The 6,917-nt window shown below is 42.0% G+C and overlaps 1 non-coding gene across 1 annotated transcript; it reads right to left on the bottom strand.

Moving 5' to 3' along the window:
* Positions 1-390: 390 nt before the first annotated feature.
* LOC127748138 (small nucleolar RNA R71) lies at positions 391-498 on the bottom strand. The gene has a single exon (XR_008010081.1). It is a non-coding gene; the product is annotated as a small nucleolar RNA R71 (small nucleolar RNA).
* Positions 499-6,917: the final 6,419 nt, after the last annotated feature.

The raw sequence follows: 6,917 nt of genomic DNA, 5'->3' as shown, positions 1-6,917 counted from the left end.
AACAACAATGCCAACAATGCAAGGAAGGTGCTTGGTGACTTTACTGCACCTACTCCCGATTTCTATGGGAGAAGCATCTCTATCCCTGCCATTGGAGCAAACAATTTTGAGCTTAAGCCTCAATTAGTTTCTCTACTGCAACAGAATTGCAAGTTCCATGGACTTCCATTGGAAGATCCTCATCAGCTTTTAGATGAATTCTTGCAAATCTGTGACACTGTCAAGACCAATGGGGTTGACCCTGAGGTCTACAGACTTATGCTATTCCCTTTTGCTGTAAGAGACAGAGCTAGAATATGGTTGGACTCACAACCTAAAGAAAGCCGGAACTCTTGGGAAAAGCTAGTCAATGCCTTCTTGGCAAAGTTCTTTCCACCTCAAAAATTGAGTAAGCTTAGAGTGGAAGTCCAAACCTTCAGACAGAAGGAAGGTGAATCCCTCTATGAAGCTTGGGAAAGATACAAACAATTGATTAGAAAGTGTCCTTCTGACATGCTTTCTGAGTGGAGCATCATAGGTATCTTCTATGATGATCTGTCTGAACTATCCAAGATGTTATTGGACAGCTCTGTTGGAGGATCTCTTCATCTGAAGAAGACGCCACTAGAAGCTCAAGAACTCATTAAAATGGTTGCAAATAACCAATTCATGTACACTTCTGAACGGAATCCTGTGAACAATGGGATGAATCAGAAGAAAGGAGTCCTTGAAATTGATACTCTGAATGCCATACTGTCTCAGAACAAAATATTGACTCAGCAAGTCAATATGATTTCTCAAAGTCTGTCTGGAATGCAAGCTGCACCAGCCAGTACTAAGGACGCTTCATCTGAAGAAGAAGCTTATGATCCTGAGAACCCTTCAATGGAAGAGGTGAATTACATGGGGAACCCTATGGAAACACCTATAATCCTTCATGGAGAAATCATCCAAATCTCTCATGGAAGGATCAACAGAAAACTCAACAAGGTTTCAACAACAATAATGGTGGGAGAAACAGGTTTAGCAATGGTAAGCCTTTTCCATCATCTTCTCAGCAACAGACAGAGAATTCTAAGCAGAGCCACTCTGATTTAGCAACCATGGTCTCTGATCTAATCAAAACCACTCAAAGTTTCATGACTGAAACAAGGTCCTCCATTAAAAACTTGGAGGCACAAGTGGGTCAGCTGAGTAAGAAAGTTACTGAACTCCCTCCTAGTACTCTTCCAAGCAATACGGAAGAGAATCCAAAAGGAAAGTGTAAGGCCATCAACATGGCCGAATTTGGAGAGGAGAAAGAGGCAGTGAGCACTACTGAGGAAGACCTCAATGGATGTCCAATGGCCTCCAATGAGTTCCCTAATGAGGAACCATGGGAATCTGAGGCTCACACTGAGACCATAGAGATTCCATTGGATTTACTTCTGCCATTCATGAGCTCTGATGAGTATTCTTCCCCTGAAGAGGACGACGATGTCACTGAAGAGCAAGTTGCTAAGTACCTTGGAGCAATCATGAAGCTAAATGACAAGTTATTTGGTAATGAGACTTGGGAGGATGAACCCCCTTTGCTCACCACAGAACTGGATGACTTGACTAGGCAGAGATTACCTCAAAAGAGACAGGACCCTTGGAAGTTCTCAATATCTTGCCCGAGATTTGATGGCCCAAACAGGCGTTCCAAGTCAGCTCAAGAATTCTGGCGTTTAATGCCGGAACTGGCACAAGAATGGGAGTTAAACGCCCAAACTGGCACAAAAGCTGGCGTTTAACTCCAAGAAAAGTCTCTACAGATGAAAGCTTCAATGCTCAGCCCAAGCACACGCCAAGTGGGCCCAGAAGTGGATTTTTATGTCATTTACTCATCTTTGTAAACCCTAAGCTACTAGTTCTCTATAAATAGGACCTTTTACTATTGTATTTGACATCCTGAGATCTTTCGATAATGTTTTTGTGATTGAACCATCTTTGGGAGGCTGGCCATTCGGCCATGCCTAGACCATGTTCTTATGTATTTTCAACGGTGGAGTTTCTACACACCATAGATTAAGGTGTGGAGCTCTGCTGTACCTCGGGTGTTAATGCAACTACTATTGTTCTTCTATTCAATTCAGCTCATTCTTGTTCTAAGATATTCATTCGCACCCAAGAACATGATGAATGTGATGATTATGTGACGCTCATCATCATTCTCACTTATGAACGCGTGCCTGACAACCACTTCCGTTCTACAAGCAAACAAGGCTTGAATGTTTATCTCTTAGATTCCTTAATCAGAATCTTCGTGGTATAAGTTAGAATTGATGGCGGCATTCAAGAGAATCCGGAAGGTCTAACCTTGTCTGTGGTATTCTGAGTAGGATTCAAAGATTGGATGACTGTGACGAGCTTCAAACTCGCGATTGTGGGGCGTTAGTGACAGACGCAAAAGAATCACTAGATTCTATTCCGACATGATCGAGAACCGACAGCTGATTGCTGTGACAGAGAGCGTTGAACATTTTCACTGAGAGGACGGTACTGTAGCCATTGACAACGGTGATGCCCAACATACAATTTGCCATGGAAAGGAGTAAGAAGGATTGGATGAAGACAGTAGGAAAGCAGAGAGACGAATGGGACAGAGCATCTCCATATGCTTATCTGAAATTCTCACCAATGAATTGCATAAGTATCTCTATCTTTATTTTATGCTTTATTCATAAATCATCTATAACCATTTGAATATGTCTGTTTGAGATTTACAAGATTACCATAGCTTGCTTCATACCAACAATCTCCATGGGATCGACCCTTACTCGCGTTAGGTTTATTACTTGGACGACCCAGTGCACTTGCTAGTTAGTTGTGCAAAGTTGTGATAAAGAGTTGAGATTACAATTGTGAGTACCATGTTGATGGCGCCATTGATGATCACAATTTTGCCTACCACCAGGGCATCTAGGCTAGTTTCACTGACTTTTTCTTTACTATTTTATGGTAGTTTCATGCATTTTCTTATAGAATGAGGCAAGTTTTGGATGAAAATACACTCACACCTTGATTCAAGCAACTATTGTGAATTTTACATCATTTCATGAGGATATTGCAAGGATTGCATGACAAATTGATGATGCATAATCTCATAACTTGGGCTAGAGCTTTGATGCACTTTATTTGCTTGATTTCAGGACAAAGGAAGCAAGGAAGAACCACGTTAGTAGCCACGTTAACCTAGTTAACGTGACCACTAACGTGGAATGGGAAAGAGCTTGCAACGTTAATGAGAAAAGTGATCACCAATAACGCCTGTGAAGCCATCATAAGCCCACGTTAATTGCCACGTTAACTAGGTTAACGTGGTAGTTAACATGGAGACAAAGAAAGCTCCAACGTTAGTGATAAATGTGAACACCACTAACGCTCCAAAATGTGGCAATGAACCACGTTAAGAGTCACGTTAACATAGTTAACATGAACTCTAACGTGGAAGAGAGGAACAATGCCAACGTTAGTGACACTCACCTTTGTCACTAATGTTGGATCAAACTAGCATTGCCCACGTTAGTGGTCACGTTAAGACCACTAACGTGAAAGTTAACGTGGAGCTAAGATTGATGAGTCAACGTTAGTGACACTCACCTTGGTCACTAACGTTGGAGATGGCATTCACTACCATGTTAGTAGCCACATTAACTTAGTTAACGTGAGCTCTAACGTGGAGAGTAGGGGCAGTTGGAGCGTTAGTCACAAAGGTGAGTGCCACTAACGATCTCGAAGATGAGGCATACCCACGTTAAGAGCCACGTTAGTTACACTAACATGAACTCTAACGTAGGGATAAGGGGCACAAGGCAACGTTATTGGGAAAGGTGAGTCCCAATAACACTTGCAAAGGTTCATAAGGCAACGTTAGTGCCACTAACATTGGAGTTAATGTGGGTTATATGGGGTTGGAACGTTAGTGAAAAAGGTGATTGCCACTAATGTTCTCGAACCCACAATGTCACTTAGCGTTAACTTCACTAACGCCCATGCCTAATTCATACTTTTTTGCAAGCTGAGCCCACTAAAGGTTGTAACTGCTTCAACTCAAGATCTAAGGCCCACATCCAAGACTTGAAGAACTCACTAGAAGACCAAGAGAAGTAGTATATATAGGAGTAGTTTTGAACTATAGAAAAGCTTGGCACTTTGGAGAACTACTGTTCCGAGGGTTACCTGAAACTAGAGGTCGATCTCGGAAGAGATCTTCTGTACTGGTTGGAGTGATTTGCGTCGGACTTGTTGGACTTGGTGATGATTCCTTCGTCCTCGGAAGGTGGGGGGTACCTGCAAGGGACTCCGATGCTTAAGTTAGCAAGGGTATTAAGCAAGTATTAAGTAGAATAAGAGTATGAGTTATACCTTGGTGCTCCAGTGTATTTATAATGGCGTAGAATGACCTTCTTAGATAAGATAAGTTAGTTATCTTATCTTATCTTTATCTTATCTTCAAGTGAGGTCATCTTATCTTCAAGGGAACTGCCTTTCTCTCGGTAGGCTTTGGGCTGCCTTAGGATTTGTGGCGTGTTCCTCTATTTGGGCCCTTTATTAAGCCTTCCTATGATTTGGCTGACGTCTTTGAGAAGAGGTCGGGTCCTCCTGACCTTAAAGAGGTTGGTCACTTTGTCTGTAGAACATCCCGGGTCGGAGAGCTTGACCCAGGATATGTACAGTGCCCCTGCTCGAGTTCTGTCTTTATTTGGAGGTAGAGTCTTAGTTTTTAGGACTTCGAACCTTCAGGTGAATCCAAACTTGAGCATTTTGTCGATTTTGCCCTTGTAGTTTCTCCTTTGAATGCGGAACATTTTGTTTTTCCTTAAAAGCGCGCGCTTTTTTGTATTAGCGCTCTGACTTTGGGAATGTGCGAGGGTTTTAATTCCCTCATTAATTGATTTTAATGCCCCATTTCTCTTGGTTCTTTTATTCAAATTTTGTATCCAAGAGACGGTTTTTTTTTCCTGTAACTTCCCTTCTTTTTTGCCATTTCCTGTCCTGGCTTTCTCATCTTCTCTTTCTGACGTTTTTAGCATTCACTGGTGCTTCTGCTTCGTGGTTGATCCTTGCCGCTCTGCTTTGCTTTTTGGCTTTTTCCTTCAAAGTTTTCCTCCTTCTTCCAGCTTGGTTTTGCTTTCTCTTCACCATTTGTTTCTGCTACTTTTTGTTTTTGATCATTTTGATGACGCTTTAATTTTGTACATTGGAAAGCTTGAACCTTTTCCTTGTTTCTGTTCTCGCTTTGGAATGTGATACTTCAATAAAGTTTTGATTTTGCCTGTGTTATTGTTGGAAAGCTTGAATATTTTCATATTACCATGCTTGACTGTCGATGTGATGTATGTTTTTCTAGTCTTCTTTTCGTCTTTCTGTATGCTTTCGGATAGATTTCCTGGCAGTTTAGTGCCTTTAGGGCTTTGCATGTTGCCGTTGCTTGAAAAAAGGTTGCTCCTTTAATGGCTTTGTTCTGTCGGTAGTTTTTCTTTTGATGGAGATGATGATTTCTTGATGATTTCTGTTCAGGGTGTTATTTCTGGTTACAAAGAAAAGGGTCGTTGCTGGGGTGTGAACTTGTAGATCTCCTTAGGTTCTTGTTCTGTGGCTGCCTCAAAAGGATGCCCCTGGATCTTTAGTGTAAGTCCTGGGGTCTCCTTTTTGTTCCTCATACTGTGCTGGGTTATGAAGCCGAGTTGTTTTGCTGTTGTCTGAGATGTTTTTAAGTAATCCAATATTCTTTTCTTATTATAGGACTAGTTGGCCTCATGGCTTCTCGCAAAAATATTGTTGAGACGTCTTCCCAAGTCCCTGAGGGCATGGCTGATTGGGTGGATTCTTTGGTTCTTCTATGTATTTTTGTGGTGGACTCTGAGTTTTGTATAGAGCTACGAAAACATTTATGGTACCGGTGCCCAAGAGAGGGATTATGAGCTTGTAGCGCCTGATTCTGATGAGAGAGTTTGTTTTCCCACCTCAGTTGAGGGGTAGCGTCCCTTCTTCTATGCTTATGAATATTTCTTTAGTCAGTTGAACATTACTTTCCTTTTTCTGCCTTTGAACCGACTTGTTGTGGTCGTGTAACATTGCTCCATCCCAGCTTAATCCCAATTCGTGGGGTTTTATAAAAATTTTTCAGCTGTCGTGTCAAGAGTTAGGCATTAAGCCTTCTCTAACTATTTTCCTCTATTTGTTTGTTTCGACCAAGCCTGGGGCCTCTTCAAAAAAGAAAGCTTCTTGGGTTTTCTTTAAATCTGCTCAAGGACACAAAGTGTTTACCATGTATGACGAGTCTTTTAAGGACTTTAAAAACTATTTCTTTAAATTTCTAGCTGTTGAAGGTGTTCGCCCCTTTTTTCTTGATGAAAATGATGAACCTGCTTTTCCTCTTGAGTGGCAAAAGAATGTCATGGTATCTCGGTATACTTGGGAGATGCTGGACGAGGTCGAACAGGCCTTTGTGAGTGTTTTGGAGGATATTTGGGGGGAGCCTCCGCATCTAGATACTAAGAAGTTTCTGGGGACCCATCTTTGGTCCGAAATGTGTTGGGTATTGACTGACGTATTTTTATTTTATTCTATTTTACCCCTGTGATTCATGACTTTTGTTTGTTGATTCTGTCTTTTCTGTTTTTCAGAAATGTCGAAAAACAACGACTCCATGAAGTTTTTCAAAAAGGCCAGGAAGGCAGCCGATGCACAAAACATCTCGATCATGGCGGCTGTGGAGGGGTCTTCTCAAACCACCATGAAGTCGCCCGTGCTGAATTCCCCTAGGCCGAGGAAGGTGATCCATACTCCTCGGGTTCGCCTGGCAGATCCCCCGCAAACTTCTGCTGCTGCTTCTGGTGCTCCTCCCTCGAAAAAGCAGAAAACATCTGAGCCCTTTAACCTGGATGCCCCGGATTTTGATGCTGTCAAGT

This window comes from Arachis duranensis, chromosome 5 (genome assembly GCF_000817695.3).
Source record: "Arachis duranensis cultivar V14167 chromosome 5, aradu.V14167.gnm2.J7QH, whole genome shotgun sequence".
Classification (NCBI taxonomy): domain Eukaryota; kingdom Viridiplantae; phylum Streptophyta; class Magnoliopsida; order Fabales; family Fabaceae; genus Arachis; species Arachis duranensis.
The sequence above is the reverse complement of the archived record's forward strand: the minus strand, read 5'-3'. Positions and strand labels throughout refer to the sequence as shown.